This window comes from Artemia franciscana, chromosome 15, assembly GCF_032884065.1.
Source record: "Artemia franciscana chromosome 15, ASM3288406v1, whole genome shotgun sequence".
Classification (NCBI taxonomy): domain Eukaryota; kingdom Metazoa; phylum Arthropoda; class Branchiopoda; order Anostraca; family Artemiidae; genus Artemia; species Artemia franciscana.
The window spans coordinates 28,571,960-28,586,584 of record NC_088877.1 but is presented as its reverse complement, the minus strand read 5'-3'; the positions used below and the strand labels follow the sequence as shown (position 1 = coordinate 28,586,584).

Sequence of the window (14,625 nt, the reverse complement as noted above, 5' to 3'; positions counted from 1 at the left end):
ATCTTGTCTATTTAGTTGAAATTGTAGCTGTAGTCGCAAAATTCTGTGTTTTCGAAAAACGGTATCTTTCTAATGTAGATCCGAAGCAAATTTTACAGATATATTGCGTAGAATTCCTATAACTAAATCTCCGTGATGCCAAAATTGTCATCATTCCTTGAAACTTGGACGGTACATGGTCTAAAAACAAGAAAAAAAAAAAAATCAGCCGAAAATATACATGGTAGACTTTAATCACAAAAGCTTTGTTGTTTTTTTTAATGATTTTAAAAAGACCACCAGATTTCAAATAATTTTTCAATCATCCTGAGCTTGGCTTTATTTTCTTTCCTCCTTTTTTATTTCTGAAAAATAAAGAAGAAAAAGAAAACTAAAAAAATGAAAAAAAATAAAAAAAGGTAAAAAACTAAAAAAAAAACTAAAAAGAAAAAAACTAAATAAGAAAAAACTAAAAAAAGAAAAAACCTAAAAAGAAAAAACTAAAACAAAATAAAAAAGAAAAAACTGAAAAAGAAAAAAAATGAAAAAAATTTAAAGGAGAAAAAACTGAAAAATAAGGAACAAAAAGAAAACTAAAAAAGAAGAAAAAAACTAAAAAGAGGAAAAAAATAAAAAAAATATATTAAGAAACAAAGACAAAAACTAGAAAAAAAACTAAAAAAGAAGAAAAAAATAAAAACTAAAACAAATTAATAAAAATAAGAAACTAAAAAAAGAAAAACCAAAAAAGAAAAAAACTAAGAAAGAAACTATATCTATATATATAAAAATAAGTTGTCTGTCTGTGTGTCTGTCTGTGGATCAGGTGACGTCATGTTTCTGTGTCGGCTGACGTCATGAAGTTAGTTGTCGTCATTTTTGCTATGACGGTGACGTCATTAAAGATATTTAAGACATATATGTTCACGTAGAAATCTATTAATGTTTAAGTTTAAAATGACTGATGAACTTACAATGGCAAAAGCCGATGAAGATGCTCAAAGAGTCTATGCCAAAAAACTTGCTGCTGATAGAGAAAGTCAGAAAAGAAAGCGTGCCGAGGAATCAAAAGAACAGCAAGGAAACAGGCTTGAGGCTAAAGAACGCAAAACCGCGCAGTTAGATGAAGATCCACCTGGACAGCGAGAGTCAAAACATATCAAAACTGAAAATGATAGCGATCATGATTGGGTTTGGGATTTTGACTCGGATAAGGTCATCAATGCCTACCAGATTTTAGTTAAAAAAACAAAGGTTCGGCGATATGTATTTCATAGTGAAGCTGAAAAATAAAGAAGAAAAAGAAAACTGAAAAAAGAAAAAATATAAAAAACTAAAAAATACTAAAAAGAAAAAACACTCAAAGAGAAATTACAGACCGGGACACAAATGACGACCGGGACAGAGGGAATATAAATAACGACCAGGACACTCAAAGAGAAATTACAGACTGGGATACCGGGACACAAATGACGACCGGGTCACAGGGAATATAAATGACGACCAGGACACAGGTATTTAAGAAGATCGTTCAAAGACAAATTTTTAATTGTAAGAAGACCGTTGAAAGAGAAATTTCTAATTGTAAAATGACTGAAGAACCTACAATGGCAACGGTACCACCATCGAAGTAGATAACCAGTGGGTTGTTCCATATTCCCCATTAATGCGAAACGTCAACCCCAAGTCAAATTCGTGCATTGTTTGGCATCATTTTAACAACTTGCTCTCCATCAGTTCCTACAGAGTTATGGGAAAAATATAAGTCAAAAATGTCCGAAGATATACTCCATCGAAAACAGTTAGAGACGTCAGATATGACTTTTGATTTTACATCAGAAATTTATAACTACAATTTAGTTATTATAGAAGATTTGTGCGTACATATGGCAAACAAACCTCTTCAGGATTTGGGAATGCCTTCACCTAACCGTATCGCTGCTGTTTCGACATGTGTAGAATTGGATCGTGAAAAAAGTCACAGTACGAATGATCTATTGTCGTATGTACAAAATAACATTTCCAAGTTAACATCGGAACAAAAAGACATTTATGATACGATAGACTAAATTTCAGGACGTATACAACTACCTGCTGATTTCTGTAATTTAGTGACGTCCAAAAATGAATTGATTGAAAAAGTATTTCCGAATATTCTAAAAAATTATAAAAATAATAAATGGCTAAGTGAAAGAGCGATTCTCGCACCCAAAAATATAGACGTCCGCGAAATCAACAATATTGTTTTGACCAAGATTCGAGACCAGGCAGTCCTTTACAAGTCAGTCGACACAGTTTTGGAACCAAATGAAGCGGTTAATTATCCATCTGAACTTTTAAATTCCATAGACCTTTCAGGGTTTCCACCACACGTGCTACAACTAAAAATAGGCGTACCAATAATACTTTTAAGAAATATCAACCCACCAAAGCTTTGCAATGGCACGCGACTTGCCGTAAAAAAAAACAATGGAAAACCTAATAGAGGCCACAATCTTGACAGGGCCTTTTGAGAGTGAGGCTGTTCTTATTCCTCGCATTCCCATGATTCCAACGGATCTGCCTTTTTAATTTAAAAGATTGCAATTCCCAATTCGATTAGCATTTGCAATCACCATTAACAAAGCTCAAGGTCAATCATTATAAAAATGTGGTATAGATCTTAATACTGATTGTTTTTCCCATGGACAATTGTGCGTTGCATGATCGAGGGTCGGTAAACCTGACAATCTATTTATATGCAGCGACAATTGGACAGCGAAAAATGTTGTATATTCGCAAGTTTTACGCAGTTAATTTGTATTGTATCTACCTATCTATCTATCTATATAAAAACGAGTTGTGTGTATGCATGTTTGTTTGTTTGTAAAAAGAGCGTTTGCATATGACGTCATTATTAGTACATACGGCTTTGTATATGCACAGACAATGGGAAAGCCAAGAATGTTGTATATTCGCAATTTTTACGTAGTTTAACTCCTGCAGACGAAATGAATGCTTGCCTGAAAAATTCTAATTTATGGGCACACGTAAAAATATTAAAATTAACTAGAAATATGCGTGTCCGATTGCAAAACGATGACTCTGGTCAAACATTTTCAGATCAATTGCTGGCAATTGGAAACGGAAAGCTCCCAGTAGTGGGAAAGCCAAAAATGTTGTATATTCGCAATTTTTACGTAGTTTGAAACACATTTATAAATCTATCTATATTCACAGGTGGGACACAGCGACACAACTACAATGGTGCGTAACTAATATGGCGCGTAACGACTTACGCGCGCGGGGGGGCTTGGGGGGCGCGAAGCGCCCCACCAACTAGGTGTTGGGGTGGCGCAAAGCGCCACCCCAACAGCAAGTATATATATATATATATATATATATATATATATATATATATATATATATATACATATATATATATATATATATATATATATATATATATATATATATATATATATATATATATATATATATATATATATATATATATATATATATATATATATATATATATATATATATATATATATATATATATATATATATATATATATATATATATATATATATATATATATATATATATATATATATATATACTAGCTGTTGGGGTGGCGCTTCGCGCCACCCCAACACCTAGTTGGTGGGGGCGCTTCGCGCCCCCCCCAAGCCCCCCCGCGCGCGTAAGTCGTTACGCGCCATAATAGTTACGCGCCATTGTAGTTGTGTCCCTATGTCCCACCTGTGAATATAGATATATATATATATATATATATATATATATATATATATATATATATATATATCTATATATATATATATATATATATATATATATATATATATATATATATATATATATATATATATATGGTTTTAACTACGTAAAACTTGCGAATATACAACATTCTTTGCTGTCCCATTGTCTTTGCATATAAATAGATTGTCAGGTTTACCGACTCTTGAACATGCAACATATAATGGTCCATGGGAAAACAATCTGTATTCAGATCTATACCTCATGATTCTAATGATTGCCCTTGAGCTTTGTTGATGGTGATTGCTAATCGACCATTCCCTGCCCCGGTGTCCCGGTCGTCATTTATATCCCCCTGTTTCCCCCGGTGTCCCCGTTATAGTTGTGTCCCTGTGTCCCGGTCGTCATTTATATTCCCTGTGTCCCGGTCGTCATTTGTATCCCGGTGTCCCGGTCTGTATATACATTCGTTTTTTAGTTTTGTTTTTCTCCTTTATTTTTTTCCTTTTTTTTTTCTTTTTTAGTTTATTTAGATTTTTAGATTTTTTAGTTTTTTTATTAGTTTTTAGTTTTTTTTTTCTTTTTAGTTTTTTTGTAGTTTTTACCTTCTTTTTAGTTTTGTTAGTTTTTTTTTACTTATGTCCTGGTCGTCATTTATACTCCCTGTGTCCCGGTGCTTTGTTGATTGCTAATCGAACATTCCTTTTGTCCTGGTCGCTTTCTCTTTGAGTGTCGTCATTTATTTTTTTCTTTTTTAGTTCTTTTAGTTTTTACCTTTTTTAGTTTTTTTTAGTTTTTTAGATGAAATTTTTTTTTAGTTTTTTCCTTTTTTTCTTTTTAGTTTTTTATTGGTTTTTACCATTATTTTAGCTTATTTTTCAGTTTTTTCCTTTTTTATTTTTTTTTTTTTAGTTTTTAGTTTTTTTAGTTTTTTACCTTTTTTTAGTTTTTTTTAGTTTTTTTAGTTTTTTAGCTTTTTTATTTTTTTTATTAGTTTTTAGTTTTTTTGTAGTTTTTGCCTTTTTTTAGTTTTTTCAGTTTTTTTTTAGTTTTTTATTGGTTTTTACCTTTATTTTAGCTTATTTTTCAGTTTTTTAGCTTTTTTATTTTTTTTATTAGTTTTTAGTTTTTTTTGTAGTTAGTTTTTTTAGTTTTTTACCTTTTTTTAGTTTTTTTTAGTTTTTTTAGTTTTTTAGCTTTTTTATTTTTTTTATTAGTTTTTAGTTTTTTTGTAGTTTTTGCCTTTTTTTAGTTTTTTTAGTTTTTTAGCTTTTTTATTAGTTTTTAGTTTTTTTTGTAGTTTTTGCCTTTTTTTAGTTTTTTTAGTTTTTTAGCTTTTTTATTTTTTTTATTAGTTTTTAGTTTTTTTTGTAGTTTTTGCCTTTTTTTAGTTTTTTCAGTTTTGACGTCACCTGATCCAGTTTTTTCAGGTGACGTCACCTGATCCAAATAGATTGTCAGGTTTACCGACTCTTGAACATGCAACATATAATGGTCCATGGGAAAACAATCTGTATTCAGATCTATACCTCATGATTCTAATGATTGCCCTTGAGCTTTGTTGATGGTGATTGCTAATCGACCATTCCCTGTCCCGGTGTCCCAGTCGTCATTTATATCCCCCTGTTTCCCCCGGTGTCCCCGTTGTAGTTGTGTCCCTGTGTCCCGGTCGTCATTTATATTCCCTGTGTCCCGGTCGTCATTTGTATCCCGGTGTCCCGGTCTGTATATACATTCGTTTTTTGGTTTTGTTTTTCTCTTTTATTTTTTTCCTTTTTTTTTTCTTTTTTAGTTTATTTAGATTTTTAGATTTTTTAGTTTTTTTATTAGTTTTTAGTTTTTTTTCTTTTTAGTTTTTTTGTAGTTTTTACCTTCTTTTTAGTTTTGTTAGTTTTTTTTTTTACTTATGTCCTGGTCGTCATTTATACTCCCTGTGTCCCGGTGCTTTGTTGATTGCTAATCGAACATTCCTTTTGTCCTGGTCGCTTTCTCTTTGAGTGTCGTCATTTATTTTTTTCTTTTTTAGTTCTTTTAGTTTTTACCTTTTTTAGTTTTTTTTAGTTTTTTAGATGAAAATTTTTTTTTAGTTTTTTCCTTTTTTTCTTTTTAGTTTTTTATTAGTTTTTACCTTTATTTTAGCTTATTTTTCAGTTTTTTCCTTTTTTTTATTTTTTTTTATTTTTTATTTTTTTTAGTTTTTTACCTTTTTTTAGTTTTTTTAGTTTTTTTAGTTTTTTAGCTTTTTTACTTTTTTTATTAGTTTTTAGTATTTTTTGTAGTTTTTGCCTTTTTTTAGTTTTTTCAGTTTTTTTAGTTTTTTATTGGTTTTTACCTTTATTTTAGCTTATTTTTCAGTTTTTTCCTTTTTTTTTTAGTTTTTTTTTAGTTTTTAGTTTTTTTTAGTTTTTAGTTTTTTTTAGTTTTTTACCTTTTTTTAGTTTTTTTAGTTTTTTTAGTTTTTTAGCTTTTTTATTTTTTTTATTAGTTTTTAGTTTTTTTTTTGTAGTTTTTGCCTTTTTTTAGTTTTTTTAGTTTTTTAGCTTTTTTATTAGTTTTTAGTTTTTTTTGTAGTTTTTGCCTTTTTTTAGTTTTTTTAGTTTTTTAGCTTTTTTATTTTTTTTATTAGTTTTTAGTTTTTTTTGTAGTTAGTTTTTTTAGTTTTTTACCTTTTTTTAGTTTTTTCAGTTTTTTTAGTTTTTTAGCTTTTTTATTTTTTTTTATTAGTTTTTAGTTTTTTTGTAGTTTTTGTCTTTTTTTAGTTTTTTTAGTTTTTTAGCTTTTTTATTAGTTTTTAGTTTTTTTTTGTAGTTTTTGCCTTTTTTTAGTTTTTTTAGTTTTTTAGCTTTTTTATTTTTTTTATTAGTTTTTAGTTTTTTTTGTAGTTTTTGCCTTTTTTTAGTTTTTTCAGTTTTGACGTCACCTGATCCAGTTTTTTCAGGTGACGTCACCTGATCCACGATCCACAGATCCACAGACAACTTATTTTTATATATATCTATATATATAAAAATAAGTTGTCTGTCTGTGGATGTGTGGATGTGTCAGGTGACGTCACCTGAAAAAACTGGATCAGGTGACGTCAAAACTGAAAAAACTAAAAAAAGGCAAAAACTACAAAAAAACTAAAAACTAATAAAAAAAATAAAAAAGCTAAAAAACTAAAAAAACTATAAAGGTAAAAACCAATAAAAAACTAAAAAAAAAAACTGAAAAAACTAAAAAAAGGCAAAAACTACAAAAAAAACTAAAAACTAATAAAAAAAGTAAAAAAGCTAAAAAACTAAAAAAACTAAAAAAACTAAAAAAAGGTAAAAAACTAAAAAAAATAAAAAATAAAAAAAAACTAAAAAAAAGGAAAAAACTGAAAAATAAGCTAAAATAAAGGTAAAAACCAATAAAAAACTAAAAAGAAAAAAAGGAAAAAACTAATAAATGACGAAACTCAAAGAGAAAGCGACCAGGACAAAAGGAATGTTCGAGTAGCAATCAACAAAGCACCGGGACACAGGGAGTATAAATGACGACCAGGACATAAGTAAAAAAAAAAACTATCTATATATATAAAAATAAGTTGTCAAACTAAAAAAAGGCAAAAACTACAAAAAAAACTAAAAACTAATAAAAAAGCTAAAAAACTAAAAAAAACTAAAAAAAAGGCAAACACTACAAAAAAAACTAAAAACTAATAAAAAAAATAAAAAAGCTAAAAAACTAAAAAAACTAAAAAAACTAAAAAAAGGTAAAAAACTAAAAAAACTAAAAACTAAAAAAAACTAAAAAAAAGGAAAAAACTGAAAAATAAGCTAAAATAAAGGTAAAAACCAATAAAAAACTAAAAAAAAACTGAAAAAACTAAAAAGGCAAAAACTACAAAAAAACTAAAAACTAATAAAAAAAGGAAAAAACTGAAAAATAAGCTAACATAAAGGTAAAAACCAATAAAAAACTAAAAAGAAAAAAAGGAAAAAACTAAAAAAAATTTTCATCTAAAAAAACTAAAAAAAACTAAAAAAGGTAAAAACTAAAAGAACTAAAAAAGAAAAAAATAAATGACGACACTCAAAGAGAAAGCGACCAGGACAAAAGGAATGTTCGATTAGCAATCAACAAAGCACCGGGACATAAGGGAGTATAAATGACGACCAGGACATAAGTAAAAAAAAAATTAACAAAACTAAAAAGAAGGTAAAAACTACAAAAAAACTAAAAAGAAAAAAAAACTAAAAACTAATAAAAAAACTAAAAAATCTAAAAATCTAAATAAACTAAAAAAGAAAAAAAAAGGAAAAAAATAAAGGAGAAAAACAAAACTAAAAAACGAATGTATATACAGACCGGTACACCGGGATACAAATGACGACCGGGACAGAGGGAATATAAATGACGACCGGGACACAGGGACACAACTACAACGGGGACACCGGGGGAAACAGGGGGATATAAATGACGACCGGGACAAAAAAACTAAAAAGAAAAAAAAACTAAAAACTAATAAAAAAACTAAAAAATCTAAAAATCTAAATAAGCTAAAAAAGAAAAAAAAAGGAAAAAAATAAAGGAGAAAAACAAAACTAAAAAACGAATGTATATACAGACCGGGACACCGGGATACAAATGACGACCGGGACACAGGGAATATAAATGACGACCGGGACACAGGGACACAACTACAACGGGGACACCGGAGGAAACAGGGGGATGTAAATGACGACCGGGACACCGGGACAGGGAATGGTCGATTAGCAATCACCATCAACAAAGCTCAAGGGCAATCATTAGAATCATGAGGTATAGATCTGAATACAGATTGTTTTCCCATGGACCATTATATGTTGCATGTTCAAGAGTCGGTAAACCTGACAATCTATTTATATGCAAAGACAATGGGACAGCAAAGAATGTTGTATATTCGCAAGTTTTACGTAGTTAAAACCATATATATATATATATATATCTATCTATATTCACAGGTGAGACATAGGGACACAACTACAATGGCGCGTAACTATTATGGCGCGTAACGACTTACGCGCGCGGGGGGGCTTGGGGGGGGCGCGAAGCGCCCCCACCAACTAGGTGTTGGGGTGGCGCGAAGCGCCACCCCAACAGCTAGTAGATATATAAAAATAAGTTATACGCATGTTTGTTTTTTTTTATGTTTGAGGGTTTGCATATGACGTCTGAAAAATAAAGAATAAAAAGAAAACTAAAAAAAGAAAAAGAAAATTAAAAAAGGTGAAACTCTAAAAAAAACTAAAAAGAAAAAAAAACTAAAAAAACTAAAAAAAAGCTAAAATAGAAAAAAAAAACTAAAAAATAAAAAAATTAAAAAACGAAAACACTAAAAAAGGAAAAACTAAAAAAGAAAAGAAAAAAGAAAAACTAAAAAAAAATGAAAAAATAAAAAATAAAAAAACAGAAAAAAGAAACAACTAAAAAAGAAAAAAACTAAAAAAACTAAAAAGGAGAAAAACTAAAACATAAGTAAGAAAAAGAAAACTAAAAAAAGAAGAAATAAACAAAAAACTAAAAGAAGGAAAAAATAAAAAAACTAAAAAGAAAAAAGATAAAAACTAAAAAGACTAAAAAATAAAAACTAAAAAAGAAGAAAAAACTAAAAAAGAAAAAACAAAGAAATGAAAAACTATAAAAAATAAAATAGCCTATAAAAAAATTTAAAAACTTAAAAAAAAAGAAAAGAAAAAGAATAAAAAACGAAAAAAAATAATCAAGAAAAAACTAAAAAAGAATACCAAAAAAGAAAAAAAACTAAAAAAGAAACAACTTAAAAAGAAAAAAACTAAAAAAAAGAAAAAACTAAAAAAGAAAAACAAAAAAATAAAGAATAAAAAGGAAACTAAAAAAAGAAAAAAAAACTAAGAAAACTTAACAAAGGTAAAAAATAAAAAAAAATAAAAATAAAAACGATAAAGCTGAAAAAATAAATAAAAAACTAAAAAACAAAATGGACACCGGGACATAAATGACGAATGGGACACTCAAAGAAAAATTACAGACCGGGACACCAGGACACAAATAACGATCGGGACACCGGGACACCAAGACACAGGGAATGTAAATGACGACCGGGACACATGGACACAACTACAATGGGGACGCCGGGGGGAGCACAGGGGGATACATAAATGACGACGGGGACACAGGGAATATTCGATTACCAATCACCATCAACAAAGCTCAAGGGCAATCATTAGGAAAATGCAGTATAGATCTAAATACGGATTGTTTTTTCCATGGACAATTATATGTTGCATGTTCAAGAGTCGGTAAACCTGACAATCTATAACAGAACTACAATGGCGCGTAACTAATACGGCGCGTAATGACTTACGCGCGTGGAGGGCTTGGGATGGGGGGGTTAAGCGCCACACCAACAGCTAGTACATATATATATATATATATATATATATATTTATATATATATATATATATATATATATATATATATATATATATATATATATATATATATATATATATCTTCTATATATATAAAAATAAGTTGTCTGTCTGTGGATGTGTGGATGGATGTGTGGATGGATGTGTCAGGTGACGTCATGTTTCGGCTGACGTCATGAAATTAGTTGCCGTCATTTTTGCTTTGAAGGTGACGTCATTCAAGTTATATAAGACATATGTTCGCCGTCATGTTTCGGCTGACGTCATGAAATTAGCTGCCATCATTTTTGCTTTGAAGGCATCATTTTTGCTTTGAAGGCGTGACGTCATTCAAGTTATATAAGACGGATGTTCGTGTAGAATTCTATTAATGCTTAAGTTTATAATGACTGATGAAGATGCTCAAAGAGTCTATGCCAGAAAACTTGCTGGTGATAGAGAAAGTCAGAAAAGAAAGCGTGCCGAGGAACTACCAGAGCAACGCGAAAGCAGACTTGCTGCTAAAAGAGAAAGTGAAAAAAGAAAGCATGCCGAGGAACTACCAGAGCAACGCAGAAGCAGACTTGCTGCTAAAAGAGAATGTGAAAAAAGAAAGCATGCCGAGGAACTACCAGAGCAACGCAGAAGCAGACTTGCTGCTAAAAGAGAATGTGAAAAAAGAAAGCATGCCGAGGAACTACCAGAGCAACGCGAAAGCAGACTTGCTGCTAAAAGAGAAAGTGAAAAAAGAAAGCATGCCGAGGAACTACCAGAGCAACGCAGAAGCAGACTTGCTGCTAAAAGAGAATGTGAAAAAAGAAAGCATGCCGAGGAACTACCAGAGCAACGCAGAAGCAGACTTGCTGCTAAAAGAGAATGTGAAAAAAGAAAGCATGCCGAGGAACTACCAGAGCAACGCGAAAGCAGACTTGCTGCTAAAAGAGAAAGTGAAAAAAGAAAGCATGCCGAGGAACTACCAGAGCAACGCAGAAGCAGACTTGCTGCTAAAACAGAATGTGAAAAAAGAAGGCGGGCCGAGGAATTACAAGAACAGCAAGAAATCAGGCTTGCTGCTGATAGAGAAAGTAAGAAAAGAAAGCGTGCCGAGGAATCAAAAGACCAGCAGGAAATCAGGCTTGCTGCTGATAGAGAAAGTAAGAAAAGAAAGCGTGCCGAGGAATCAGAGCAATCTGAAAGTTATCGCCTGGCATTCAGGTACAACCCAGTCGATGATTATAGCTTGAGTAGCTGTGTTCAAATCGGGACAATGTCCAAAATTTGTCCCTATTGCAAGGCCTTGAAATTCAATGGTGAAACAATGGGAATGTGTTGCGCCTCAGGAAAAGTTAAACTTCCTCTATTGGCTGCACCACCAGAGCCATTGAAGACTTTCCTTACTGGAACTACGTCAGAATCTAAGCGTTTTTTGTCAAAAATCAGACAATACAACTCATGTTTCCAAATGACGTCGTTTGGAGCCCAAATCGAAAATCCAGATCAATTTATGTCTACTTTTAAAGTAAAAGGGCAAATTTATCATAAAGCAGGGTCCCTTCTACCATTATTAGGCGAGAATCATAAATTTTTACAATTGTACTTCATCAGTGATAGAAATTCTGAATTGAATGCACGTTGCGAAATTTCTCCCAACGTTGAAAGGACAATCGTTTCCCAATTGCAACATCTTTTCCACGAAAATAATAATTTAGTGCGTCTGTTCAAAACAGCCATCGATTTGATGCCTACTGATACTCATAAAATTGTTATTTCCGCTGACAAAACGCCTCCTGGCCAACATGTGCGTAGATACAATGCTCCGACTATCGACGAAGTGGCAATCGTTATGGTCGGTGATCAGTTTTTACCTCGAGATATTATTCTACATAAGCGAAACGCCCAGTTGTTAAGAATTGCTGAAACTCATCGATGCTACGATGCCCTACAATATCCTATCATTTTTTGGGATGGAGCCGACGGCTATCACTTTAATATTAAATTGATGAATCCAGCCACTAACAAAGAAATGAATAAGAAATGCAGTGCAATGCATTATTATTCCTATAGACTAATGATTCGGCAGGATGAAGAAAATTATATTTTAAAATGCCGTGAATTGTTTCACCAATTTGTCGTGGATATGTATGCAAAAATTGAATCAGAACGTTTGCTATATATCCGCCTGAATCAGACCAAGCTCCGCTCTGAACAATACATTCATTTGCGAGATGCAGTTATAAATGACGGTAATACCACAAACGTTGGAAGATTAACAATTTTACCTTCGTCATATGCTGGCAGTCCACGTCATATGCATGAATATGCTCAAGATGCTATTGCGTATGTTCGTCTCTATGGTCGTCCAGATTTATTTATTACATTTACATGTAATCAATCTTGGGACGAGATACTGCAGCTTTTACTTCAAGGACAATCGGCGGTTCATAGGCATGACATTACGGCACGTGTCTTCCGGCAAAAGTTGAAATCACTGATAAACTACCTTGTAAAACATGAAGTGTTTGGGTCAGTGCGATGCTGGATGTACTCAGTGGAATGGCAAAAACGAGGTTTGCCACACGCACATATACTAATCTGGCTACATAAAAAAATTACTTCAAACGAAATTGATGATGTGATTTCCGCTGAAATACCTGATAAAAATGTCGATAAGGGGTTACATGATATTATTGTAAAAAATATGATACATGGACCTTGCGGTGCACTGAACGAAAATTCACCATGCATGGCCAAAGGAAGGTGCACAAAGCAATATCCTCGACTTTTAGTACCCACAACAATTACTGGCAATGATGGTTACCCACAATATAGAAGAAGATCTACTGAAGATGGCGGTAAAACAGCAATAATAAAGAAGCGTAACGGTACCACCATCGAAGTAGATAACCAGTGGGTTGTTCCATATTCCCCTTTATTATCCAAAACATTTAATGCACATATAAACGTTGAATACTGTAACTCCGTAAAGGCAATAAAATATATATGTAAATACGTCAACAAAGGCAGTGACATGGCAGTTTTTGGCTTGCAGTCCGAAATCAAAGATTTCGATGAAATCGTAGAATATCAGGCTGGAAGATACATAAGCAGTAATGAAGCTGTTTGGCGAATTCTTTCATTTCCGATACATGAACGTAGTCCAGCTGTTGTTCACTTAGCGGTACATTTACAGAATGGTCAACGTGTTTATTTCACGGAAACCAACGTGCAACAAAGAGTCCTGAATCCACCGGATACAACATTAACAGCTTTTTTTTCGCTTTGCAAAAATGATTCTTTTGCGAAAAAACTGCTGTATACTGAAGTGCCTTCGTATTACACGTGGAATACTAAAAATAAAGTATTTGAACGTCGAAAACAGGGTAAGTCAGTCGACGGCCAACCTACCATCTTCAAAGATACCACGATAGGAAGACTCTACACCGTTCACCCCAATCAACATGAATGCTTCTTTCTACGCCTGCTTTTGGTGAATGTACCCGGTCCGACATCCTTTGAGTATTTGAGGACTGTAAATGGTACTATACATGACACTTACCGTAGTGCATGCCAAGCTCTGAATTTATTGGAGAATGACCAACACTGGGATAACTGCATCAATGACGCGTGCGAAACGTCAACCCCAAGTCAAATTCGTGCATTGTTTGGCATCATTTTAACAACTTGCTCTCCATCAGCTCCTACAGAGTTATGGGAAAAATATAAGTCAAAAATGTCCGAAGATATACTTCATCGAAAACAGTTAGAGACGTCAGACATGACTTTTGATTTTACACCAGAAATTTATAACTACACTTTAGTTGTTATAGAAGATATTTGCATAAGTATGGCAAACAAACCTCTTCAGGGTTTGGGAATGCCTTCACCTAACCGTATCGCTGCTGTTTCGACATGTGTAGAATTCTATTGTCGTATGTACAAAATAACATTTCCAAGTTAACGTCGGAACAAAAAGACATTTATGATACGATAATGCATTGTGTCGATAACAACGTTGGAGAAATTTTCTTTTTGGATGCGCCAGGAGGTACTGGTAAAACGTTTGTGATAAAACTGATTCTGGCATCAATTCGATCTAAAAATGATATAGCGTTGGCAATTGCGTCGTCCGGAATAGCCGCAACATTGCTGCCTGGTGGAAGAACTGCTCATTCCGCTTTGAAATTGCCTCTGAACTTGCATTCTACAGAAACTCCCACGTGCAATATTTCCAAATCATCTGGGATGGGTAAAGTATTGCAACAATGCAAACTTATTATTTGGGATGAGTGCACAATGGCACACAAAAAATCGCTCGAGGCTCTGGATCAATGCTTGAAAGATTTAAGAGGGAATTCGAAACCCTTTGGCAGCACATTAATATTGCTTGCAGGAGATTTCAGGCAAACATTACCTATAATACCTAGATCAACTCCTGCAGACGAAATGAATGCTTGCCTGAAAAATTCTAATTTATGGGCACACGT

General features: G+C 32.1%; 2 long non-coding RNA genes across 2 annotated transcripts in view; one reads left to right on the top strand and one right to left on the bottom strand.

The window, feature by feature from the left end:
• Positions 1-14,625, bottom strand: part of LOC136036309 (uncharacterized) — a 487,034-nt gene that overhangs the window by 342,168 nt on the left and 130,241 nt on the right. The gene's annotated exons all lie outside the window — the stretch shown is intronic.
• Positions 6,729-8,842, top strand: LOC136036290 (uncharacterized). Its single transcript, XR_010619685.1, has 2 exons — positions 6,729-7,126; positions 7,671-8,842. It is a non-coding gene; the product is annotated as an uncharacterized LOC136036290 (long non-coding RNA).